At 38.2% G+C, this 27164-nt stretch overlaps 1 protein-coding gene across 10 annotated transcripts in view; it reads left to right on the forward strand.

Annotated features, from left to right (window-relative positions):
* LOC134535580 (very long chain fatty acid elongase AAEL008004-like) overlaps positions 1-27164 on the forward strand; it is a 349726-nt gene that overhangs the window by 138537 nt on the left and 184025 nt on the right. For 4 of the 10 annotated variants that reach the window (XM_063374783.1, XM_063374781.1, XM_063374780.1 and 1 more), the window contains one exon: positions 590-691. The exons of 1 other annotated variant lie outside the window; for it this stretch is intronic. The gene's annotated coding sequence lies outside the window, so the exon portion shown is untranslated. Of the gene's footprint in view, positions 1-589; positions 13899-26015; positions 26633-27164 lie in introns of those variants that run through there. 5 more of the 10 variants (XM_063374786.1, XM_063374785.1, XM_063374788.1 and 2 more) reach the window with 3 other exon arrangements.

Raw genomic sequence — 27164 nt, forward strand, 5'->3', positions numbered from 1 at the left:
ATTTAATTAAAAAAAAAGATTTTGTAGAAACCTTCTCAAAATCTCAGAGACCTTCAGGAAAAATATTAAGTACAATTAAAAAATTGTGTGAATGTATTTTCAATTTAAAGTATTTCAAAAAGTACTTTCAAAATATTTCCCAGTCTCTTTTTATCGACATTTAATCTTACAAGGCTTGTCATTTATTTATATAAGACCCTTAATCTATAAGAGTGAGCTTACCAATTTTTTTTTGTTTATTACTTTAATTTCCTCTGAGTTACAAAATTGTTCCTTTTTTCTACCTTAATGGTATATAAATTATTAGTCATTTTCCTTTACTGAATTTCGTAAAAAACTATTTTAAATCACTGTTTGGTTGATAAAACTATAAACTGTAATTTTTAAATTCACTTTTCTGTGTCATGCATGTGTTAAAAAAAAAAAAGATTGTAAAATTCGCTTCTCTGTTTGAGTGGATTATATACAATTACAGAAGGTGAATTTTAAAAATATGATTTAAAAATTGTTACTCATTTTGAAAAAAATTAAGCATTTGTATTTATTAGTAAATTGAAAAAAAAAAAACTTTTTTTTAATTTGTTTACAGAGTTCTGCAGTGCTGCGAATCCATAAGTTGATCTTTGCCTTGAAAACCAATCAGTCACCAAACTCTGAAGGGTCCAGTCAACACCATACGATCCAGTGCTGGGTGAGTTACATTTCCAAGTAATTTATGTCATATAGACCTGAGTCAATTAGCTGGTTTTACTCTAGATAGAAACGGTTAACGGGTATTTATTTCAAACCACTCTACGAAATATATATATCTATGTACTCGGTAGGTGGAACACAGATAATGTTCAAGCGTCATGCCAAATTGTGTTGACTGTTAGTGGATACGATGCTGCGATTACAGATTTGACGTACAGTCAAAGCACGGCGGACTTACCATTCGAAGAGAGGGCCGATATGTTAAATGTGTACGGACTGGCGAAAAGAAAATTCAGCAGGAGCTGTGCGCATTATCCAAGGGCGGTTTCACAAAAGACATGTACCGAATAAGAATACCTTCGCACGGCTTAAACAGTGACGACTGAAACTGGGAATTCCATACGCCAAACTGCAGGAAGCTAACTACAAGACATTAGTACACATGGAGCGTTGAAACGCGCGCTAGAGCACGCGTTGAAGCGAACACGCGCTTGCAGCGGGCGGCCTCACGTTCACCCCAGCAGTTTCACAATGTCGAAGAGATCGCATATCACTGGTATCTATGTAATAATTAATAAGTTAACAGACAAAGACAAAGACAAACGTTGCAAATGTTTTGAAATAGGAAACTTCTCTGTTCGTTGGTGTTGTCGTTGTGTTGTCCAGGTTTTGTTGTCTGCCTGAATTTACTGTTATTGTTGAAGCTGTCTCGTTGTATTTGTCTGTGCTGTTATTATTTTTTTAAATTACCAAATTCCTTCCACATATTTCTTGCGTCGTCTGATATTTAAGTTTAAATGTGTTCGTCTGTGCTGCCACCGTTGTGTTGTCCAAAATACCTGTTTTTGTTCATCATTGGATTTATCTGTTTGACGTCAGCTGGTATAGGCTTGTTGTCTGTGGGTTTATGTTTTCATTTTAATTTCTTAATTTTGTTCTTTAATTTTTTCCATAACAAACAGTGCAAAACTACCATGGCGTTATGTCCAAGGAATTGTATTTAATCGATAATATTAGGTCCATCATGTTTTAAAAGATAAATTTTCATTCGGGATGATTTCGGGACGGGTATACTGATGAACACATACAATATGTGTAGTTATCATAGGGCATCCGAGCTCTGGCTTCGAGCTGAAGAGCAAGTAGCCGACCGACATCTTAGATTTTAACGTCACGGCGGTAATAATCGACTCGAAATTCCTCAAAAATGACGCAAAAATATCTCAAAATGATTATAAATTCCTAGAAATTCCCTATTTTGAGGAAAAAATTCCCGTTTTAAGGGAAAATTCACCGTATAGTTCCAAAAAAATTTTAAAATTCAGAATTCGAAAAACATCAAAAGAATTTTGCCTTAGAAAGAACCAAAATTCCTACAAATTACTTAAAACTCCTAAGAGGAAGCCACTCTTAAGCCGCCAAGGTCACAACCTTGACCTAGACCATAAAATTTAAATTCTTTAATTTTTGAATAAAAAAATTATAAAAAATTAGCTACTACAAATGTTTAGTTAGTTGATTTATTTTGTTCCTCGGTTTGATTCCCGTCAATTGTAAAAATGCAATTAAGTAATTAAAATATAAAAAAATTCTTAGTAAAAATTAAAAATATAAATAAAAATTTCTTACTTCACACCAAACATCTGAAATTATGACGTAACCGCTGTAATTATCGTTACGGTCACCATCTTGAAAATTTGTATTTTTTATGATAAAAAATAGTGAAATACTTAAAAATATTTAAAAAATATATTTATAAAATTTAAATACAACATTACGTTATCTTGAATTTAAAATCACCGTTGAAAATTTCGTTATGGTCGCCATATTCGATTCTAAAAACGATTCACTTTTCGTTACGCCCGTCATCTTGAATGTTTGTGATGTCATCGTTAAACCTTTAGTTGCGACCGCCATCTTGGATTATGATGTCTCGACCGCTTTACTAAAAATTCACAATTATTATGTGTTTTAATGAGAAATATTAAAAATTTTATTTATTAAATTTTAACAAATTATTATTTAAACAACGCACTTACAGCATGGCTTGTACTAGAACTATATCCTTGCTCAACAAAGGAGATGTTCACAAGCTGGCAGAAACTGTTTTTGTAATTTTTATATTCAAATATTGTTTTTATTATTATTATTTTTTTTTTTTCCTAAGATATTCTGATATTAGGAAATACGTGCGTTGGTTTTCTCCGTGTGCTCCTGAATAATTGAACCAATATTTTGTTGGTATTCTTGTGTGTTCCTTACTATTCCTGTCGACACTTCTGTTGATATTCTGCGAGTGCTTATGTTTATTTCTGATAAATCAATATCTGCAAAAAATAATTTTTTACTTGATGAGTCAAGCAATTTGATTTTGAGTTACCTTTAAATTGTGAATTTCTGCTATCAAATTATCACTAAACATATTTTTTATCAGGTGGATTTCAAACAAGAAAAATCCATTACTCTGTCAAATAATATGCCCTGAGACAGATAGGAAGCACTAACATGCAAGACGAACTTTTTTTCTCCTTGATGTCTAGCGAAGCCTTCATTCTTTTGTGATCGTTATTGAGCATCCCGCATCTCACATAATATAAATATTATTTACCTACATGCAACACGTGCCATCATCTGTTGGCAAGAATCAGGAAAAGCTAAAACAAGTTCTTTTGCATGAGATAAATTAACTCTCGCAGCTGTGTGGAGAAAAAACAGTGAGAGCCAAGTAGTCTCGTAGCCTCGTAGACTTGTAGCCTAGTAGTTTTGTAGCCTCGTAGCCAGTTGAAGCTTTGTAGTTTCGTATTCTCGTAGCTTCGTAGCCTCCTAGTCTCGTAGCCAAATAACAGCTTAGCTTAAGACAGCTGGAGCCCAAGACAGCTGGAGCCAAATACTTTTGGAGTCAAAGACTTTTTGGGGCCAAAGACTCTGGAGCCAAAGACTGTTGGAACCCAACACTGTTGGAGCCAATGACTGTTGGAGCCAATGACTATTGGTGCCAATGACTGTTGGAACCAAATACAGTTGGAGCCAATGACCATTGGAACCAATGACCGATGGATTCAATGAACGTTGGAGCCAAAGACCTTTGGAGCAAATGACTGTTGAAGGCAATGACTGTTGGAGCCAATGACCGTTAAAGCCAATGACTGTTGTAGCCAATTACTGTTTGAGCCAATGACTTTTGGAGCCAATAACATTTTGAGCCAAATGACTTCTGAAGCAAATGTCCATTGGAAGCATTATATCCTATGGTAAAATTGGCGATCGCATGCTACTAAGTTGAATGTTCGTTAAATATACGTAATAAAGGCTTATTATCGTATCTTACTGATGAGAACGTATCACACAAAGTTGAATTTTTCTTCCAAATGTGCTTTCTTTAAGTCAAATGTATATTCTGTGTGTGTGTTTATGTATGTTATGTGTTCATTGAGTGTATTGTGTGTGTTTATTGCTTGTCACCTGCATGTCCTGTGTGTGTGTACTGTGTGTCCATTGCATGTCAATTGCATGTCCAGTGTGTGTAATTGGGTGTACATTATGTGTCCGGTGTGTGTAATAGTGTGTGCATTGCGTGTGATCCGTATAATTGTCCGTACACTTCGTGTCATGTGTGTGTGATTGTGTGTTAACTTCATGTCTTCTGTGTGTATTGTACGTCCATTGCGAATACACAGCGTGTGTATTACGTGCCCATTTCTTTTGAAGAATTTCCTTCTAATAGTACTACTTTTTTTGTGTGCATCTTTTAGAATGTTGGTTTGACTCGTGTATTATATTAAATTGTTCTTGTATCGACTACCATAAAATTTAACTGTTGGCGGGTACATAAGCGAGTCCCCAGACGGCGGGTCTTTTAGTTTGTTACTTGCTGCGGCGGTGTCAAGATCACCTATTTGGTTTCATCTGGAACATAAGTCGCGTAATCAATGGTTCTTGTAAACTCGATGGCATCTTTACTGTCCTTAACATCGAACTCGAAGGAAGAATTACCATCATCTACGGGAACCCTGACGTCATCGTTGATGATTGTGGCACAGATAACGGTGGCAACGTCAACGACAACACTAGAATAGACTTCAACAGTCCTGCTACTACCAGCAGAAGAGAGCTTAATGACTACATTGCTGGCTGCAGAGGAAACCATGGAGAACGTATTTTCGCCCTCGATGGAGACTTCAGTTCATGGTGATTCCACAACTACTATCAAGCATCAATGTCGTTACCCTAACAAGGTATTCTCAAACAACTGTAATGCTCGACCACAAAAGAGAAGATTGAAGAGAGATTGTCTAAGAATCCTCCAAGCAAAAAGTTTGGCTGTATGAAATGTCATAAGCCGTTTACCAGAAAAGATCATATAAAATGCACTTGAAGACATGGAGAGGTCGTGCTGCACTGCAAAAAGTAAAGGTTTTGCTGCAACAACGATGCATCGATGTGCATAAGAGTACACTGGGCATTGGTACAACTGCAGAAATATCAGTATCTGGTTTGGCCATGAAAGGTTAGTCTTCATCAACTAGACATCCTTGCAGCTACCGTGATATGTCGTTAGTATTTTCCAATGATTTACGAAGATATGAGAGAAGCAAATGTGTAAAGAATCCTTCTCGTACGATGTTTCGCTGTGACGAGTGCCACATTTGATTTACACGTACCGACAGTTTGCTACGGCATGCGAAAAAAAAAATGAAAAGGTGAAGTCCGTGTGCCTACTTAGGAAATACCTGCAGACATTTGGACTCCTCGTTTTAGAATGGAGACTCGTTTGCGTACAAGCACTGTGCCGGAATTGAGGTATTTCGGCACATTTTTTTAAAAATTGTTATTATAATTTTAAATTATTTTTGGAAATTTTATTTCCTATATAATTTAGTTACAAAAGGGTGATCTACACTTTGTTAGGCTGGTGTACTCTACTTAGTTAAAATTTGTGCCAGTGGACCGAATCACCTTTTCTCAGGAACCAATCTGATATTTTGCTAGTCTAATTTAGACGTTAGCAGCCCATATGAAATTTCTCCCGCTTACAGTCACGTTCCCGGCCTGTAACATTATTTCTCTGCATGACTAAAATAACATAGATCAGCTTCGGCCTGTGAGCTCTATTTCTCAGAGACCCGCTGAGACTAGCGAGTCTCGGCACGAACGAGGATCCCGTGGACCCCCGTTCCCAGCACAGTTGCGTTTTTGTAACCCATCTCCCCCACAGCTACCCACCTAGATTCTCAGAATTTAGCCCAGGATCATTGACCTGACGTGAACCTGCCGGGCGGTGTCCGATTTCAAGGACATTTTGCCATAGGAAAAATATGTGCAAGGATGGACCACCCACGACATCTAGCGGCAGAAAGAGTAACTTCTTCTCTTGGCGCCAGCGAGTGGAGCTAATGCCCGCAACACCTGTTGGCGATCTTGCTAACCTACCCCTTCTTTCCCCTTTAGGCCGCCAGATGCAGCACCGGCTGCGCCATAAGGCCCCATGCTTCCTCCTCGCGGCCTGTAAAATTCGATTGTATGTTAATTTCTGTGCCTGCCGGTAGAGACCGCAGCAGTCGCCCTTCGGCGCAAACAACTGAAGTCATGGCTACGACCACCTCGGTCACCTCCGGAAGTTTTCGGCCCAGAGCTGAACCTTCCCCCTCTGTTTCCCTAGGGCCGACCGCCCGTTTTAATTAGGAGTTTTGTCCGCTATCGCCGGCACTCTGACTTCGGCTACTTACTGCGTCATATCGGCGTCACCTCTGTTAAGAGGCTTTCGCGGCAACGATGAACTCGTTCGAATAAGGAATGTAGTCAGCTGTGTTAAGGGATGTGATCCCAGCTTCAAAATTCAGTAGTAGCCAGTCAGTAGTGGTAATTAGAAAACAAGTTATGTTTTAGTTTAAAGTTTATTAATTTTTTTTATCTTACTAAATGATGATTTCTGCCGCGTCATGCACGCAATTCTCAGTCCACGCCTTTCGGATGTCAGCGCGAGACATTTCCTGAGCCCAGGAGCTACACCCTGTTTGGTGAGTTTTAGGTCTCCTTTTCCTCCCCGAATTCCCGTTTGTTGGCCTTTTCACGCCGACTGTATTTGACTGTCTGGAAGCAGGTCTGATTCGTCGGAATTACGCTTGTGTTTCAAACAGGGTCCAACATTTGGGCGCCGAAATTTCACCCATCATGTTGTCCAGGACCTCCAACTTCATTTCTCTCTAAGAGGAGTTTCCTCCCGGCCAGATGTCTAACTTGAAGCCCCGGGGGATATCTAAAATATAACTTCTCCCTACAAGCAACGAAAGAACTTACCTTAATAAATACCAGTGAGCAGTGCCATAGAGAACTTATCAAATCAGAATATGTGAAATTGTTACAGTAATGAGTGGACGAATCTAACCTGCTATAAAATGTCTTTTTTTTGTTGTTTACAGTATAGTATAACGTGTTTTAAGAATGTCGGGCTGGCCCCCTTTTAATAACTTTAATATATTGTGAATACCATTTTATTGTGAAACTTAAACAAAAAGATTTAATTTACCTTTTTAAATAAAACAGGAAACCTGTAGACCAATCTACTTACATAGTGTTTATTTATTTATCATTTAACTTTATCTATTTAAACGATCCACTAGATCCCAAGTCGCTGGTGTGCAGGGAGTATAAAATTGTCTTGTTCACCACCTCGTGCCACCTCTGGTAATACTTGTATTTTTCTTTATAATTTTGCTCAGCTGTTTCCTAGGCCTTTTGTTATTAAAATAATATAATTTTAGGGCACGAGGGGCGTATCAGCACAAAAAAAATTGTTCTGCAACCGAATGTAATGAGGCCGGGACATGAATCTAAATCGCTTACTGTGCTCGGTGCATTACAGGTAAAAAGTGTACAAAAACCAACATAAAAGGAAGAAGTGAAACAAGATGGTCGCTTAAACATCTAGCTGTTACAAATATATTAAATAATTTACCGCAGGTTGTTAAAGCTCTGGAAGAAATTGAAGAATCCTCTCTTGCCGCAGAACCTAAGTATAAAGCTGGTCATCTAATACATGCGGTGATGGATTTTAAATTTATCATCATTTTAACAATTAGGCCTCGTATTCTTCGAGAGATTAATAAAGTTAACGTCTAAATACAGAAAAAGGACATCATTTTGAGTTCTGTGGAGCTAATGCAAGGTATTGTTAACATCATGCAAAAAATGAGAGAAAAACCAATAGAAAATTCGATCAAAGAAGCTGCACCTGTATCAGAAATGTTGTAACTCGAGCTAGTCGTCAAAAGCAAACGACATTCCAAAAAGAAAAGACAACACGACGAAATCTGCGAGGACGAATAAAGAACACTAGACCCCACTGAGTTATTTTCCAAAGATATAAAAGTAGTGTTTGACAACATTTTAACATAAATTAAAACAAGGGTGGATTGCGCAAAGAGTCTACATGAAAACGTCGCCTTCCTCAGTGGCCACGCGTTTTTAAATGTTTGGACTGAGGATCTGCAGAAAAATAAAGCCGATCTAGCACGAATATATTCTAAAGACTTAAATGCAGCTGATTTTTGCCAGAAAATCGCCGTATTCGAAAAGCAAGTAACTGAAATTAATGAAAAATCAAGTTCTTTTGATCTGTTACAACATCTGACTTGCAAGAAGTCTTTCCAAATGTTAGTATAGCTTTAAGGATCTACTGCACATGACCAACGACATCTGCAGGTTGTGAGCGAAGCTTCAGCGAACTGAAAATAATTAAAAGCTATCTGCGTACAGCAATGAGTTAGGAACGTCTATCTTGTCTCGCGATCCTAGCCATTGAAAATAAAACTTCCTGTGAGATAAACTTTGATGATCTAATAGATTCTTTAGCAGGAAGGAAAACACGCCGTGTAAAGCTATAGCAAGATTAGAGAGAAACTAATTATGGGATCTAAAGATTGAAAAATGTGTACTGTATTGATTGCCTGTTGTCTTTAATGGTTATATGTTTCTAAAGTTTTATTTTACGTCACACAAAAGAGAACGTTATTAGCTAATAAGTAATAAAGAGTGCAAATTATTGAAGAGTTCCTATTCTTACGGTCACAAAAAATCCCACCCAGTATATATTTGTGAGTTTTTTGAAATTATTTCTCTAAAACGCGTTTGAAAAAAGTGGTATATCCGGGTCTGAGGCATAGCGTCCGTCATATTTTGACGAGGCCGATAGTACCAGCAATAAATTATAACTATAATTATTCTACTTTGCTCAACATCTTTGAGAACTTCACGGTATTTTGTTTTAGTTAAATTTATGATACGCGCTATAAATTTGCTATACAATAGAACATTTGATTTGAATTTGGGTCCTAAATATTTTTCATTTCAGCTATTTAGGTGCCCTAAATTATAAGTAAAATTGGCCTTAAATAAGGCCAATTTTATTATTTTAACTAAGAAATAATAGATTATTGTTTGCGTTGAGTGTTATATATTATTTGTATTTTTTCAAGGCTAATGTTGTGCTTTGTGATTATTGCAGTGTACACGTATGTTGTTTAAATATTGCATCGTTTGTTTTTAACATCACTTTACAAAACTAGATAGTTTTGGACCAAGTAAATTTAAAGTTATACCAGAGAATTATTATTGGTTTTTTAAGTGTAACATCTTAGCTCACGGTATACGGCATTTAGTAGGAGTAATTTGTAGAATGGAACGGAGGTCGCTTGAAACGTAAATATATAACCACGGTGCTGCCATCTGTAGTGGATGGTGCAAAACAAAGTTGACAGAGCGATAGGAAAACGTTATCGTATTACCTGTTTAATGACTTTTAACAAGATGGGCAGTATTTTAATAAAATCTCTGTAGCGAGCCGTGTCTTATTTTGCCACGTTTAGCTGCGTATATATGTTTCATATAATTCAATTTGTTGGCTTCCACTTGCAAATATGAATATAACAACCACTGTTGGGTCAATTTTCCAGCGCCAATGAAAGGTTTAAATTATTCGCGAATAGATGTTAAGGCACATTTGAATTGTAGCATGCTAATGTTTTTGCGAACTCTATACAATTGAGCACCTTCATTGCACTGGCAATATGGTTGTCATCCTAGTGTATAAAGAATTTAAACCAGAGCTAGGAAGATTATTATTATTAGACAATGTTATTTTTCAATATGTGCTTCATTAAAAACAATAATAATTTTCAGCATTTAATTTATATGTTGGTAATGCGTTTAGTATACACAGTACCAAAATAAATGTTTTTTAAAGTAAATATTTCTTGTATATTCAATTAAAGCGTTTGTTATATTCATCATTTCTCCACGGGCGCCTTAGGCTTCTTACAATTAACTAGTATAATTGTAGAAGGACTTGTTGCCACGGCGATTTCAGCATCATATTTGCACTCGAACGTCTTTGTTGCCGACTTGGTGCTCAAATATTCAATTATTCTCTGATTTTGGGATTGAAACAGAGTGTGATGCTGCGCCACTGATCAAAGCAATAGAGTTAACCTATAAGAAAAAGAAAACCATTCCTAAAGATACGTTAAAATAAATGTGAAACGGAGGACATCATTGTCTAAACTCACTTTAACTTAACTACAATATTTGTGACGAGTAAACGTTAGCGTGCGAGAGATAAACGTATGTTTATCAAAATAAAAACTTAAAATTCATTGAACAGTGTTTTATATTCATAATCAAAATTCAAACTAGATCATCTATTTTAAAAATAAGATTCTAAACAATAAAAGCGTACAAACTTTAAGGCATGAAAATAATGTTAATGTTTAAATCTCTGTATTAATTCTTATAATTATGCAAGTTACTAAAATTGGTATAAAATATTCCCATAGAGTGTAGCAACGTGCATTTAAAAAAAATGTTTGGTTTAATTTCTAAACCTATACACAAAAAAAAATTCTAACAGCGTGCGTTTTCTTGAAAGGTTGGTACTGCTATTGGCAAGAAAGTCACTGACATTCTAACAGGATGTACGTCAATGCCGTGTTGAACGTTCCGTCAAATCAGTGATGTGATGAGAACATTTAGGTAATTACAGCATGCGAACTATCATTAGAATGTTGATAGAAAAGCAGCGGAATTAACAGCAACACATAAATACGTAATTTCTAGAAGGCGAAAAATTTTCCCCTCCGTCCTTAACGCCAAAACGCGCCAGCTCACCTGCCGGCTGTTTACATAAAAGCTCGTGAACCTTGAGAGGGGGGACAATTACATTGCCATCGTCTGAGGGACGAGGTCACACGGCTGCCAAATATTTCCAAGGTAAATTACCGTTCAAACGACCACGATTTTCACGTAATACACACAAACAAACACACACACACTTACTCACTCCTGCCTCGGGCGTTATAAATAACATACGATGGTTAATATCGGTCGTACGGGAGGGATAATGGAAGGCAAAAAAAAAATTAAAACAAACTTAACCCACATAATAAAAATTAACTGGAGATGTAAAAAAGGCGTATCTATGTACGCTCGTTCGAAGTTGTACTTCTTTGTGATTTAAGATATTGACTTATTAAAAAATTTATTGTAACAATAATTAATTAAATAAATGCTCAGTATCCAATGCCAATATAAACATGTGTAAAAATTATTTATTTAACTGGATAAAATAAAGGAGATGAATTTTAATTTATAATTAAAATAAATAAATTTGAAGAATGTTTATCATTATTTATTAATTTTGTGTATAAATACTCGTATATGTTTCGATGCCACATTACATATTTAACAGTCAGCAGCTGAGAGGCCACTGACAAGAGTTTTTCTGTGTCCCGAGGCTGCTTCGGCATGTGGGCGGGAGGCCGTACCACCTGCAGGTGATGTCATTAACTGATGGGAGTAGGAAAAGAACCAACGTTTTCACGACAACAGACTGAAAAATGTTTAACCAACAGGCAGCAGACGAAAAATCGTTTGACTGACAGACAGTAGATCGAAAGTAGGGTTGCCGAAAGTCTTCAACAGAAAAGTTATTTGACTGAGTGTCATTTGATCGAAAACCCTAAAATTATTTCCATTAGTTAAATGTTCTAACTCTTGCAATATGGAATTTACCGGTACACTGAAACGCCGAAAGTCGTTTTTTTCTGAAAATGGTTTAACCGAAACGTCATTTGACTGACATTAGTTTGACCGGAAGTCTTTCTCCATCATTTCGAAGAAATGACTTTCAATCTACTAACTTCTATCCGATCCTAACCTATTTATATCATTATAAATGCTTTAGAAGATTAAATTGGTACGCAAAGTAATACATTCAAATACATTTAGATGTACAAAGACGATAAGTGGTTTGTTTTTACATCCGAATATAACCAACTGTGGCAAGGTGAACCATTGATAGTTCCGTATTGTCTTCCGCAGCGTAAAAGAAACACAATACACAGTAATAAAGGTTTCCCGGCCAGAATTTGAACCCAGGACCCTTGGCTCATCACTAGAAACCAGAATAATTAGTGGAATTATTCCACAAGTTTCTAAAATACAAATAATTATACCTTTGGGCTGCTTCTGCTATAGACTCTGTTAATCTGCAGGACTGTGGGCTAACTAGTGTGCCTCAGTCAAATAAGTATTTACTAACGAGCTACCCAGTTGAGACGTCTCACAGGCCACCAGCCAATGCGCAGGGGACATTTGTCTAAGTGTGCAGAGAATAGTGGAGTTTATCCTGGAGGTCACTGAACCCGCGAATTTTTTTCCAGTCCCCACTCATCAACCCAAAATTAAGTTGGGTCTAACACGCCATGACGATTTTTTTAAAATTTTTCTCATCATTACTATTAGCTAAATGCTATTTCTGTAAATTTAACACTATATCTCTTTTGCATTTGTTTTTCTGTTACAAATAATATCAACATTTATTTACTAAATGTTATTTATATAATAGTTGTAAAATGTCGCGCAAGTTTTTGTATTTGTTATTACTTGCGCGACATTTTACAGAAATTATATCGCACTTGGTAATATCTCTTAAAATATATATAGTAGTGAACTGAAAATGAAAAAAAAAGTGGCTTGTGAGACCCCACCTTAAGCTACTCAGTAGACAGATCGAACTAATCTACGATATCGTATATTAATTCATTTATTTTACAATGTAAACAAAACACTTTCATCAGATAGAGCCAACGCCATTATTCTCTAAGTGGACTCTGCTAATGACTCTCCCAAATCATTTAATTATTGTTATGGACCTGAAAAATTCGCGTTTTCGTTGACCTTCAGGATAGTCTACATAGTCCTCTGTCTAATCGGACAGATAGCGCCAGTTCATTGGCTTCTGACTTGCGAGTCGCCTCAAATGGTTTGCATGTGATTCCATACTTCTTTGGTTGAGGGTTTCTCATTGACCCAGAGGCAAAAACAGATTAAAGGTATCTGCATTCGAATTTTACACTACCGCGTAATCCATTCACAATTTCTTTTAGGTCGATATTTATTGTCATTAGAATCGCAGCTCTCAATGGAAAGTCGGATACGGTCCCTCGAGGCTAGCAAGTAGAAACCAGTAATATTAAAGTTATTATTTATCATCAGGCTAGAATTGGAACAGTTAAACATTTTAATAACATCTGCCATTGGTTCACGGGTTATTTGACACTCCCTGAAGGATTAAGTATAATCAGAGACTGGAAAAATTTGCGTTTTCCAAGACATCCAGGATACACTCCAATGTCATTTGTACACGAGGGCAAATGTCACCTTGACGCCAGCCGATAGTGCGCCTCTTAGTCGCACAGGCCGCAATGCCTCTCCGACGCCTCTCAAAGCCGTGTGCCACGAACACGTCCGCGCGTGCAACATGGTGCAACGAGTGTGAGTGCACCGAACGAACCGCAGCTAGAACCACTACCGGCCACATCGGCGGAAGCACTCCGCCGGGTGTGGCAATGTGCTTCCGCCAGACTATAGCATTCAAGGGCACATGTTTTCTCCCACAGACATAAGCTATATAATGTATAATTTGTCAAACGTTTTTACTTATTAATGCAATTGTTCAACGTGCGAATATGTCCTAAACTTGGCCGCGTCTGTTCCCCGCGCGCTGCGCTGTTAGCGCGCAATCAGTAGGCCCGCTGTAGCGCCGCGCTACACGAAGTTCTGAGTATCCACCGGGAGCTCGGAGAGGCTGGTCGTCTCCGCGCAACGTTGAGAGGTCAACTTCGCGCCAATTCCGCAGCCTCATCTAGAGCGTGAGTTACGACCCCCACTGGCCGTGCGTTACCGCGCAGGTCTTGACAGCCATCGCGCGCCTAGCGCCATAACAGCAGCACTGTCCGCCACGTACTGTTCTCATCAAACTCCCCCTCGCACCGTTATAAGCGGGGTCATCACTGAACAGCTGTGCACGTGCAGAGCTCACTAACCTCGAACAGTCGCGGCCAGGAGATTGATAGCACCATGTAAAGTTTGATAAGGAATAAAAAACACACTTCATGTAGCGGAGTGTATCATTGTAGTGTAAGGCGTCTTGGGTGGCCTAAACAGCCCAAGGATCACCTCTACGGACACGTCCCTGCCTCCCGCCACTTGGCCGAAACCAAACCCCGAGACCCATTTCTCAAAAAACTTGATAGCTTTGACGGGGAGGCAGCCGGACCAGTGTCAACCTGTTCATTGGCTGCCGAATAATGAGACGACTCAACATGGGAGCATATGATTCGGTTATTAATTATTTGAAGTTTTTTTTATTGCCCAAGCCTTTTGCCAATAGTGGAAGCAGTTTAGAAGGATACTCATTTGGTATTTTAACCTGTCACGAAATGAGTTCGCGATTTTTTCCAGCCAATAAGCCAATAGCTAACAGCCAAACAATTTGTTACCTAATTTCCTTAGAGGGTTGAATGTGACAGAAGCCAATAAACAATTATGTACCTCAGAACAAAACCAGCTGAAGTCACTATTGGGATAATTTGCAGGATGGTAAAAACAAAATGTTCTTTCATTGATATTGTGTTTCACATCAACCTTCACTGGGTGAGGCGGGCGATAAGGAGCTTAAGATGAAATTATTCCGGATGGGGGACATTTTCCAACAGCCAAAGGTAAGCCTACATAACATTATAACTTTATTTAGATCGTAGTCTTACGTGATCGGAAACACCAACTACTTCTTGGCTGTACCCGACGTTTCGGCATGCGTTGTTGCAGCCATTTTCAAGGGTGATTAAAAACTCGTTTACAACTCGTTAATAGTCCTTTACATCGGCCACATCATCCATTATAAGGACGTGGCCACATCAGAAACCAAGAAGTAGTTATTGTAACTAGACATAATATTTGGCTGGCTAAACTAAAGTATTGGACTTAGACCGTGTGCCGGAAATTTGGGATTTAGGCACGTTTTATTTAAAATTTTGTTATTATAAATATTTTTTCGGAAATTTATTTTGTTTACTCATCTTATTTCTTTACGGCCGGGCCCTCAGCCTCTGTTCTCAGAGGCGAGCTCATTTTTTTTTCCCAGCCTAATGCTAGGTTAGCATTCTGGCTAATATTTTTCCCGCCTAGAGGCACGTCGAGGCCGGTAACTTAATTTCTCCGCATGACCAATTTTGCCTACAGTAGCTCGTGGAGCAGTGCTGAGCCCTGCTAACTCTGTCACGAATCGGTATAAGGTTCACTAGCTGCAAGACACGACGGAAGGATCCCGTGGGCCTTGCGTCCCACAGACCATACATTTTTTTAAGCCATCCCTCCCTGCTCCACCACCCTTTCTTCTCAGAATTGAAGCCAGGAGCGATGACCGCTTGTGAACTCACGGGGACGGTAACCGAATTCAAGGCCATCTCAGGCTTGACAGCCGCAGATACGATTCTGGACTTTAACGACATCTAGCGACGGCTGTGGTCACTAACGCCACATGTGGGCGTTGGCAGCGCCGACACCAGCGCTTTCGCGCGGAGGTAACGACAACCTTTCTCATCCTTATGTCTCTAGCCACTAGATGGCAACACTGGTTGCTCCTTAAGCTCCTAGAAGTGACACACTCGTCGGTCACTAGTCGATTTATTAGTGCTTCTTCTCGCCACCAAAAGATAGCGCCTCAGTCGCGCAGTCTCTCCAGTAAGATCTAATATTTTTTATGCCGGACACCTTCGGGTGGGCTCGGTAATTTTTGGCTCAGAGTCTAACCCCCTCCCATTCTCTAGAGATCCCGCGCTTATTATATACTGAAAACATCCTGCTCTGAAGGGACTTCGGTGCGCGCCTCCTGACTGACTGGTACCTTTTGTAACTGCGATCTTCGGCGAATCATCGGCATCGCATCTCGAATTATGTCGTCTTCTCAGACTAGAGGGATGAAGTCCCTATCTAAAATTAAGATTAACCAGTCAGTAGTTTAGTTAAAAGTAGAGAACCTTATTTTTTTAATTATATATATATTTTTTACTTAAATCATGAAGACTCCCGTGCCTACCGCGAGTCGTGTTTCGGGTTTTCGGAGACGAGACGCCCTCTCCTGAGTGCCAGGACCAACACCCTGATTTGACAGGGTTCCAAGTTTGGGGCAACCAAAATCCTCTGCCAGAACCTCTGGAGTCGGATCCTGAGCAGAATCCACCATCTTTAGGCCTACTACCTCGATCACCGTCAACCTACAGCCCCGGGTGATACCCGCATCATTCAATCATTTTCTTTACGAACTCAAAAATAGTGTAACCCAGTTAGGACAGCGGACAGTTAAAGCAGTTCGAGGAGAGGAAATTTTTATAATGTTTTGCAAGGACTATATGTACAACCTGTAAAGTAAGCGATGTTAATTTCATTCATGTTTTTAAATATTGTAATTTTTGTTAAACATCCAGGGCCGGCCCGCTCGTAAATACGTTCAAAGAATATAATATAATAAGTGTAATGGTGAGGAATTCAAGTAAGATCACTTATCCATGAAAAACAGATGTTACAAACAAAAATTTAATCTATAAAAAAAAGAACAATGATTAATAAAATAAGGAAGTCTATAGACGTAACTGTTGTTTTTATTTGATTTATCTATAATAACGATCCTTTTTCTCCCAAGTGTTCGTAGAGAGTCACTAAATTCTCTTTGTTTACTCCAAGTGTCGCCCCTGTTGTTAACTTTTGATAGTTATTAATTGTGGGGCCCCAGTACTAAGAGATTCCAAATCTTTTTAAATACTTAGTTAATAATTCTTTAATACACTTGGGGTATTACAACCGGTAGTCCAATACACAAAAATAAGTGTTTATATGTTGCATAGGCTATCCTACACCTGTGCTCGAACAGTATTACAGGTTTACGATAGGACACCGCCAGTCCATTATTTTTAGGGCATCCATTGCCGATCTGTTGCCCAAATTCCGCGCATGCGCAAAGAAAACGTTTTTGTTAATTTTGTCCAGATGGCGGACCCGCATATGGCGTCATTAACTCGTATATAGTCACTCTTATGATCATCGGGGAACGTACAAAGTGTGTTGGTGTGCTAAATGAATCTTTATGGTAGCGAAAATAATCTGGAATACATTTTGTATACTTTATTGGTCATAACAAGAAATAATCGCAACATAAAATTACTTGAAACAGTTAGAATATCACCATTTAATTCATGCGACGGTGCTGCTATCTCTAGAATTTTTGCCGTAACAAAAGTATAGTTGGTTGCTAAACGTCCAATAGAATCTGTTTGAACATTTTTCTATGGTTGGGGCAGAGCACCCTTTAGTAAAACAGTTGGCTTTTTGTTCACTTACTGGGATTCGGTTTGGACATGTTCTGGAATAGTTTACGGTCGTATCCCAACAAGGCAGTGCTTATTTGCCACCTGACCCAAACTTCATGGAATACCGCCCTTAGAATCTTATAAATTTCTCCTAATGCCTTAATGAAATTTATTGTTTTAGTTGCGTTATAATGGTTTGATAAAAACCAGAGTGAGGCGAAGTTCAAATCCACGCCGGATATATTTTGTGAAAACGTCGGTATAAAATCATAACAAGTGTTTGCTATATATAAATATACATAATGTTTGTGTGTGTAATTTAATTAATTATCAGTCTCTTCAATGCAATGGTTATATGATCCATAGACGTTTGTTCTGTCGCTGGCCGCTGCATGCCTAATGGGCCAGCTAAGTAATCTTTTTGTATTGGTTTTTTAAATTTCCTTATCGACGCTTTAGCAGCTCTCGTATTAGCTTGGCAGGCTTCTTTGATTCCTTTCGACACGAGTTCTCTCCTGACGAGCGTTTTATATAATTCCGAGCATAATTACAAGTCATATGAGGCTACATCTTTAATAATTTTGTAATTTTTAATTTAATACCGATTTACACTTATATTCCGGAGAGTATTTTTATTTCTCAGTCTGGGTCCTAGTAGTGCTCCGAAAGTCCTTCACAGTGACACCCGAATCGATTTCCTGGCTAGACGCGTTTCTACGCTACACCTCTTTATAACTTTAAACATAGCTAATATGTAGCAATCACGTGCGTGCGCATACACTGGTATAATGACGACATAGACAAAACAAATACTGCGCGACAAACACGTACAGACATACTTTAGCTCAACCATTATTGACGCATTATTATTCTCGTATTTACTAGCGATTCAATTCTGACGGCATTTTGTCTTACAAGAAAGTTCGACCAACTATCACTGTAACGAGAGAATGTAAATTTTAAAGTCAAAAACCATGAATCTTTAAGAAGTAGGTATCTGCAGTAAAAATGAAGTCGTCTATTTTTGGATTCAGGCTAGTTTGGATCTGAGATAAAGAAGTTACACGGTCACAAGGACCTGGATTACACTCAGGTGAGGGAAATTTGTGGTAATTTCTAATTTTTCTACTGGACTAACAAGAAGTTCACGTTATACCACCGCCGGTACTAACCACGAGAAAGCGTTCGGATAGAGGAACAGCCATCGTTGTCAGCGACGACACGGAAACGTTCATGATGATAGGTTAATTTGGCCACGAAGAAAGGGAAAGGAAAGCAAATGAAAATGAAAATGGAATAAAAAAAATGACCGCGGTTACGTGAGTTGGCGCGGTTGAAGCCGGCGTGATGCAAGGGAGTGTATTACCCGCCGGCGGGCAGGCAAAACCGTAAAAAGGTTCACCGGCGGTGACTCGGGGCGCGCTTTCTCCGGGTTGCGTCTGACGGCGAACCCATCGAGTCATGGCGGGGGAAGGCTCTCCAAGGTCGTCCGGACGATCTACACAGTACACACATGAACGTCGTCGCAACGGCTTTTCCAATATGTGCTGCGGATCCCATCGTGGGGTGTGGTCACATCCGGGATCAGCGGTGGGTCCGAGCGAGTTGTCGCAAGTGCCACTGAAAGACTAAATGAATATCAAAAATTGGAATATAAATATTTTTGACGTGACAGCGTCTAATAAATCGATGAACGCTGGCTGCACGCACGAAAAATTGTCCCACTACGGAGGATGATGCATGCGTGGCATCTCTCTGGTATGTTGTGGACGGTACTGAGAACTCGGCCGGCACGTGGTAGCGTACTGTTCAGGTTTCTCCCCGCCATGCTACAGGGATAGGCGGGTTGCGCAGGTTGGATCACGCCTGCGCATGTCGCCACACACGACTTGGGGCAGACGACAACATAGCGGGGTTCGAGGTTATTGTTGTGCACCGCGCCACGGGAGTATATTCGCAAGGAAATGGCGTTCTTACAAGTATGTATTATTTTAATTACTAGTGTAAATCAGTATATTGTATGAGTATTGTTTTAGCTGTGTATCTAAATATTTATTGCTGGTATGATACTTTTCACGCTTTAGTTTGACATTGGTAATTATTTGTCATGAGTTATTATTTGATCAACTAAATCACACACCGTATTATAGTTATGAGCCCACGAGCGTGTAAATATTTCGAGTCCAACAGAGAATATGCTAGTTAAAAGAAATTCAAACAAATATCGTGCGTGGAATATAATTAATTTATAACATCTGAAACACTAGTTACCAATATGGCCTCGTGGCTGTGCTCTTAGCATGACTCATTGGCTATCCACAAGTTGACGGTTCAAATCCCGGCCAGAGCGAAGTTTTTTTTGTACTTGTAAAAATAAATACGACGCGCCCGACACTTCAAAAGTAATAAATATATTTGAATTAATGAATGCAAATAAAAGTACATTTATAATTAAATTGTACATTTCATTTCACTCCTTCTTTGTATCCATACAAATTAGTGATAATTCAATAAAAATGATTCAATTTTATTCATAAAAGTATGCATCGGTAGATTTTATCATACAAAAAATAGAAAAATTATAATAATATTCTTCCTTAAAGAATATAATATTTTTAATGCCTTAATGGTTTGGTTGCAAAAACCTATTATACGGCTCAGTCTCAGGCCGAATATGATATTTCCTTTTCTTCTGGATCAATCATTTCATCAATGTTTTGTTATGACGTTCTCGCGTTAATTTATCGTCCGTAAACCGACTTTACAGACAACCAATTTTTATTATTCATTTGTATATATTAGAGAAAAAATCCTTAAAAAAATTACTACTCTCCTGTTTAAAAATACATTTTCCTTCCACAGATGTTTACTTTGATCTTAGGAAATTTTTCAACTAGAATGTTCTACGTCTGTTCTTTTATTGATCAATGGTTTATTTATGTACATCTGTTATTTCCAGTAGTTACACACACAAAAAAAATGCATTTGCCGTAAAATCAGGTAAACATGGAGACCAAACCGATTAAGCATTTATTTTTGATCATTCGTTCGCCGGAAATTTCTCGCAGGAAGCCCATCGTGGCACTGGCAGTGTGCGAAGTAGCGCCATAGTGTTGGAACTATACCTCTTTGTTTGTATTCGACAGCTGGACGTTAAAATTTGGGGCTGCATTGATTATTTCTGGCTGACTTCTTCCCGCAAAATCACAGACTGATTCATTTTATTTCTCAAACTAGGTGATTGCGTTTGTAATCATGTTATCACTGGCAGTTAACATGTCACTAAAATGTTTGCGGTATTTTCTCGGAGTGTCAATAATTAAATTTCACTGGTATAGAGAAGAAAAAAAACAGTAAGTCTTACTCGTTGCGAGACACAATAGTTACCAGTTAAATTTCAAAGGTATGGTTTTAACCAGTAAAAACAGAGATTGAATATAGAAATTATTAATTTTTCGTACCCTTTTTTTTTATTTCCTCCTGGCAGTTTAATTCATTCATCCATACTCCATGAAAATAACTGATTGTTTCACGTGGGTGATTATAATCACATCAAACAACGAAATGTTGACAGAAACTCGTGACCAAATCTTTAGGTCCAACCCGTTTGTTGCATCCAAGAAGTTCGATTCGTACTTTATAAAAACAAATTACGAAAATAGCTGAATGAGTGGTCCTTTTCAGCAGCCGGTTCAAAAGTATACAACTAAAGATGACAGAAATGTACAAGTAATTGATCAGAGCAGCCAAATGTTTGTAATAGTTTTTCCAAGATGGCTGCCGTGACGTCATACAAGATGTAGGTTCCAAGGCAACAGAACCGCCGCAACCACCACGTACCAGCACCTGGCACCGGTAATACATTTAAATGCTACTGGCTCCATGATCTTATATTGCTCCATCTTTTCGTTATAATTATCATTTTGATCTATTTATCCCAGTTTTCGCATGTAAAAGCATACATATTATCTCATAGATCTCCTAATATTGTTGCAACCGCATATTAATATCAGGCTCTTGTATGCAAGCGCCGTGAGGAAATAATTTATTATTTCACGCGGACGACTACAAATATCATGATGATACTTGTTTACTTCAACAAAGATAAGTCATACGCCATGTCAAACAAAAAACAAATTGCAAGAGGTATCAAACTATTTAAACCGCAATATGGTGAGGCCTAATTCCCCTTAACGGGGCTCTGAAGAAAGGTAAACTTCACTTATGTCTGTGGGAAAGGCCGTTACTAACGCAGAATATATACCTACGATAATTTGAAAACTGGCGCGATGGTGTGAATGGAATATATAGTGCGGGAAAAAACGTCTTGTAGGCGGTCAGCGCCGTGGTGAGGTACATGAGTGGTAAGCAATCCGCAAGAGGAAGTGGGGGAAGGAAATATGTAGGCTACACGCTGGAATAGTAATAGCACGACGGCGGCGACGCGAATATTTCCAACCATTTACATTAGACACATCTGTGACGTCAGCTCGACAAAAATTCCGAACGCGAGCGTCTTGTTGATTAGAAATATTTTCTATTTCCATCACTCGCATGGAATTCAATTTCATATTAGTCCATGTAACAATGTCCTCGAGAATATCAGAATTTAAAAGGAGTCTTCAAACGTCTTCAGGGCTGGCATGAAGTAAATTTTTCGCGGGGCCTTTGAGTACGGACGTTTTAATTTTTATAATATTTATGCTGGAGCGGCTGTTTATGGGTATCCTTCTGGCCCTCTTGGTGGGTAAGTGATCCCACCTCTTCTGCTCTCACTGTATTTGGGGGGGGGGGGGGGGTTGTCTTTATCACACGAGAGTTCACTGTCAAAGCTGTGTTATATTTCCACATCATCTTCCGAAGGAACGTAACAGTCTTCTGAGTCGAGGTTGACATCCGACTCCTCATCCGAATGTGCAGCTGACACAAATTCTAAAAATTTCTGGTCCGCGCAGAAACATTGCTTGGTGCTCATGCGTGCCAAACTGAAACAAATGATACAAATTAAATGAATACTATAGAAAATCTGAAATGGAATAAAACAAACAATAAAACTAAGTCATTCTAAAATGTACGTAAAAAGGAGCACCGGTCTCATAGACCACTCCACGATAAAGAGGACACGGGTCTCTGTATACGCGTATAGTGGAATACAGTAAGAAACTTACATTTTAGGGATCACCGGTACAGGAGACCCAGTAGGTGTCGGAAAGGCGGAAATGGGTGACCCCGTGGTTCAAAGATCCGGACGCTGATAGAGACTAGAGGGTGTACTGTGACTCCCTTTGATTAGAGGAGAGCAGGGCAACACCCTCCGTGCTCTACGCCCAAAATTCGAATCTATACTGGTCAAACAGGCCGGTGTTGCATGCAAATGGTTATAGACCCTATAATCATATAGATAAGGAGTTTACACCTTACAAGAACTTGAGGGTCACAATTCAAAAACCGCCCAAGTTTCATAAAATTCCGTACATAGAACATATGTACCAGTAATACATATTATGCATAGATTAGTAGAAATGATTGTTTAATTATTTATAATTGCTTTAAACATCATTATACAATTATTGCATAAAAGAGGAAAATTAAAAATAAACAAAAATTTCATAACCATAACACTTGAAATTTGAAGATAACCATTCAACAATTTCAGTTATATTGGAATTAATTTTTGAAAAATTGCAAAAAGAAAATTAAACTAAAGACTAACTAAATAAAAAAAAATATGAAACATTTTATTAACTTTATTTAAGATAATAATTAGTATTAGGTTTCAAAAAGCTTTCGTGAGCCGGCAGTTAGCTTTAAGATGTAGATGTAGTTCATGCAATGTAAATAATGTTTGTAAATAGAACAAAAACATTTGTGCATAAATAAAGGTATTTGTAAATTTGTACATTTACATGGAAAGAAAATGTAGCACTCCAAAATAGTGTTCGCAGTTATCCTGTGTTCGGATTCTTTCCCGGTTATTTATTCTTTGTGTTGTCCCAGTACCTCCAATGGTTAATTATTTTTTGTAAATTGTTCCCTGAAAAGATTTCCAGTAGTAACTGCATACATAATAAGCATGATAAAATAAAATTAGTATGTTCTGGGTCAAGCATCCGGCTGGAGATTCAGGATGGGTAAATGACCGATTGCTCTGACGTCACGGCACCCATATTTGACTCAAAAATTGACCCAAAAATCCTCAAAAATGACTCAAAATTTCCTAAAAGATTCCCTATTTCGTGGGAAAAGTTCCTGTTTCTAGGGAAAACTTCCCGTTTTAGTCCTTAAAAATCCCAACGGCTTCGAAATTCCTAAAAACTGCTTAATTTCCTTAACGACTACCCATTATAAGCCTTACCTTGACGATTAGGCTGCCTAGCTGCCATCATGTATAAAGACATTACTTTTGCAATTTTCGTCACGGGCACCATCTTGAAAAACCAAAATATTTATATCAGAAAATCGGGAATTTTTTTTGAAATATATAAGAAATTTTGATTAATAATGTTTTATTAAAATATTATTTAAAAACCCTGTTGCGTATTTCGTTACAATCACCATCTTTTTTTCTGGATATGATGTACATTTCTATATATGCCCCGACATCTTGGTCGTGTATGACATATTCGTTGCGCGTTTCGTTATGGACACCATCATGGATTCCATATCATTGCACTCTTCGTTATGACTGCCATCTTGAAATTCCATAGTTTGTATTGTAGAAAATCAGGCAAAAATTTTAAATTTATAAAAATAATTAATTTATTCAATTTTAATAAAAAATTAAAAAACACCGTTGCACATTTCGTTATGGTCGCCATCTTGGATTTGAAAAACTTTGCACATTTCGTTACTCCCGCAATCTTGGATGTGTATGACATTCGTTCTACACTTTGTTACAGACACCATCTTGGATTCTAGATTCTTGCACATTTCGACACACTCGCCATCTTGAAAATCCGTAATTATTATCAGATTTTAATTGAAAAAAAATTAAAAATTTATAAAAAAAGTTAACCAAAATTTAATTAAATATTAATCAAACACGAACTTACGTCCTCGGTTCGAACCCGGTAAGATCAAAAATAAAGAAAATGACGACGAATCATTCCTCCACAAAAGCCACTGTAAGACTTATCTCCCACCACTAATCCCAAGGTGTATATAAACAGCTAGTATGACATCACGTCCGACATCTTGTTTTCGTCTGCTGGATGCCATAGTCTAGTTTTCTTCTTCTAGAGTGGGTTGACGTCATATTAATTAAATTTTTACATTATAGTGTGTAGAACTAATTTTTTATTACTGTGGCATCTAACATCTCGAAATTTGGTCGCTATATTGTAAATTCATAAATATTTAGCTATAAATTCGGGAATGGTTCCAAAATTAATTAAATGAATCTTTAATTAATATACAGATTGATTAGATAGTTTCCTGTCCTTGGTTTGATACTTGATCGATGCAAAAAATTAAAAAATCAAAAAAATACTAATTAAATAAAAATGACGGAAAGTCCTAAAATAAGCTTAGTTTTCTAGCCAACCAGCCCACTGTAAGCCAATTTGCCCACCATCTTTAAAATTACTAATAAATAACATAAATTATGGGAAAAGTACGAAATTCATAAAGAAATCATTAATTTACTGTTTGAATTGATGGATTCCTGTCTTTGCTTAGATCCTTCACCGATGCAAATATTTTAATTTTATGTAAACAATTCTTATTTAATAAATAATGTTCTAATTCCTAAAAGCAGCATAGGTTCCTAATCTACCACCCTTCAGTAAGTCATTATGTCATTATTTTGGAAATTTGTATTTATTGACCTAGATTCTAGAATATTCCAAAATTCATCAAAAAATTCACTTATTAAAATAATGATTGGTGCAGTAGATTTCCTTCCTTGGTATGGTTTTCGAACAGTGATAAGGATAACTAAAATTAAAATAAGTTTTATATTCTGTTTCGATCACCTTTCGCGGAGTTTATTAATCATTCACTCTAAGAAAAACGCCTCTAGACAAAATACCTTCCAACGAATTAAATACATTGTCCATACTGTGCCGGTAATTAGGAATTTCGACACTTTTGTTTCCTAATTTTATATAATTTAAATTATTTTTGGGAATTTTATTTGCTCTATAATTAGGTTACTAAAGGGCGATTTACACTTTGTTAGTCTGGTGTACTCCCTAAGTTAAACTTTGTGCCAGTAGTCTGAAGCACCTTTCCCAGAGACGTATCTGATATTTTGCAGATCTTATACTTTCTTGGCAGCTCGCTTAAAATTTCCCTCGCTTACAGGCACGTCCCAGGCCTGTAACGTTACTTTACTTCATGACTAAATACCGCCTACAGCAGCTCTGGACGAGCTGTTACCATTTCTCAGAGGCGAGCTGACCATAGCCTTTACTGTCACGAATATGTATTAGGTTCTCTCCTCGAAAAGCACGTAATGGATTCTTGTTCTCAGCGTCGTTGCGTTTTCAGCCCCCCCCCCTTACTCCAAAACCCCCTCTGCAGTTCTAAGAATTCGCCTAAGAGCAATGACCGGTCAGAGACCCCAGCAGACAGCGACCGTCTCCAAGGACGCCTTGCATAAAAAAATGTGTGTGCCAAGATGGACCGCACACGATACCTAGCGGCAAACTCGCTAACCGCCCAGCCAACTTACCCTGTAGACCGCCAGAGCGCAGCACTAGACTGCGCCCTTTATTCCCTTGGTAAAGCAGACGCCATTAGCGAGTCGGTTTTTTTTAATTCCAGACACCCCTCAACAGGTAGTGCTAAAATCGGCCAGTGCTACCAACTTCGAGACATCAGAGTTTTTTTATGACGCCCACTCGGGGAACTTCGGAACCTTTCGGTCCGGACTCCCAGCCCCCTCCCCACCACTTTTGATTCAAGATTAACTTTTAATTACGAGACGCGGTTCTCCGCGGGACACTTCGCGTCGCGACTGCAGACGGACCATTTCGCGATTATCGGCGAGTCGACGAAACACTGCAAGACTTCTATCCGGCCGCAACCGACTATGTAGTCGCCTAAATAAGGGATGCTATCCCTGTAATTTTTTTTAAGTAGTTTAGTCCGTCTGCGTAGTACAAAGTGTAGTAGTTATTTTTCTTTTCAATTATTTCTTTTGAAATTATGAAAACGACCGCGCCCAGCCGCGTATTCGCGGGATCCAGTTCCTGGCTGGCGACGCATCTGTAAATAGAAATCAAATTCCCTGTCTGGTGAGTGACGATCCGCGACTTTCCCCAACCTCCCCTTAACTTTTCCGGGCATTTTCTGCCCCGTATACTGTCTGTGTTCAAGTTCTGATCAGTTTTGATTCGGACTGTTCCAGACAGGGTCCGAGAGCCGGACGCCGAATTGGCATTTTCATCTCCCTTCCACAACAGGACACAAGCGCCCTGGCATCATGTACCCGCGTGATCTCCGGGAAACTAAGCCCCGACATCCGGTGCTTCTGTATCTTTTGACCCTTTTCTGAAAGTTCTTTAAATTACGTCTTCAGATGCAGTTAATTAGATAAACATAATTTCTGGACTTTAAGTATATATTCTGGGATCGTTTATGCATATTTGTATTTTTTTATTGATTTATGTATTTTTAGTAAATCAAACTATTGATAATTCCATGTACGGCCGGCCAATAATTTTTTTTGAATATACCTGAGAGCTGTTTAAGAATGTAATTAATATTGTACGTTAATATTTTCTTGAATCTGTTATAAGTTTCCTCAGTATGGAGTAATTATATTTC

Source organism: Bacillus rossius, chromosome 8, assembly GCF_032445375.1.
Source record: "Bacillus rossius redtenbacheri isolate Brsri chromosome 8, Brsri_v3, whole genome shotgun sequence".
Classification (NCBI taxonomy): Eukaryota; Metazoa; Arthropoda; class Insecta; order Phasmatodea; family Bacillidae; genus Bacillus; species Bacillus rossius.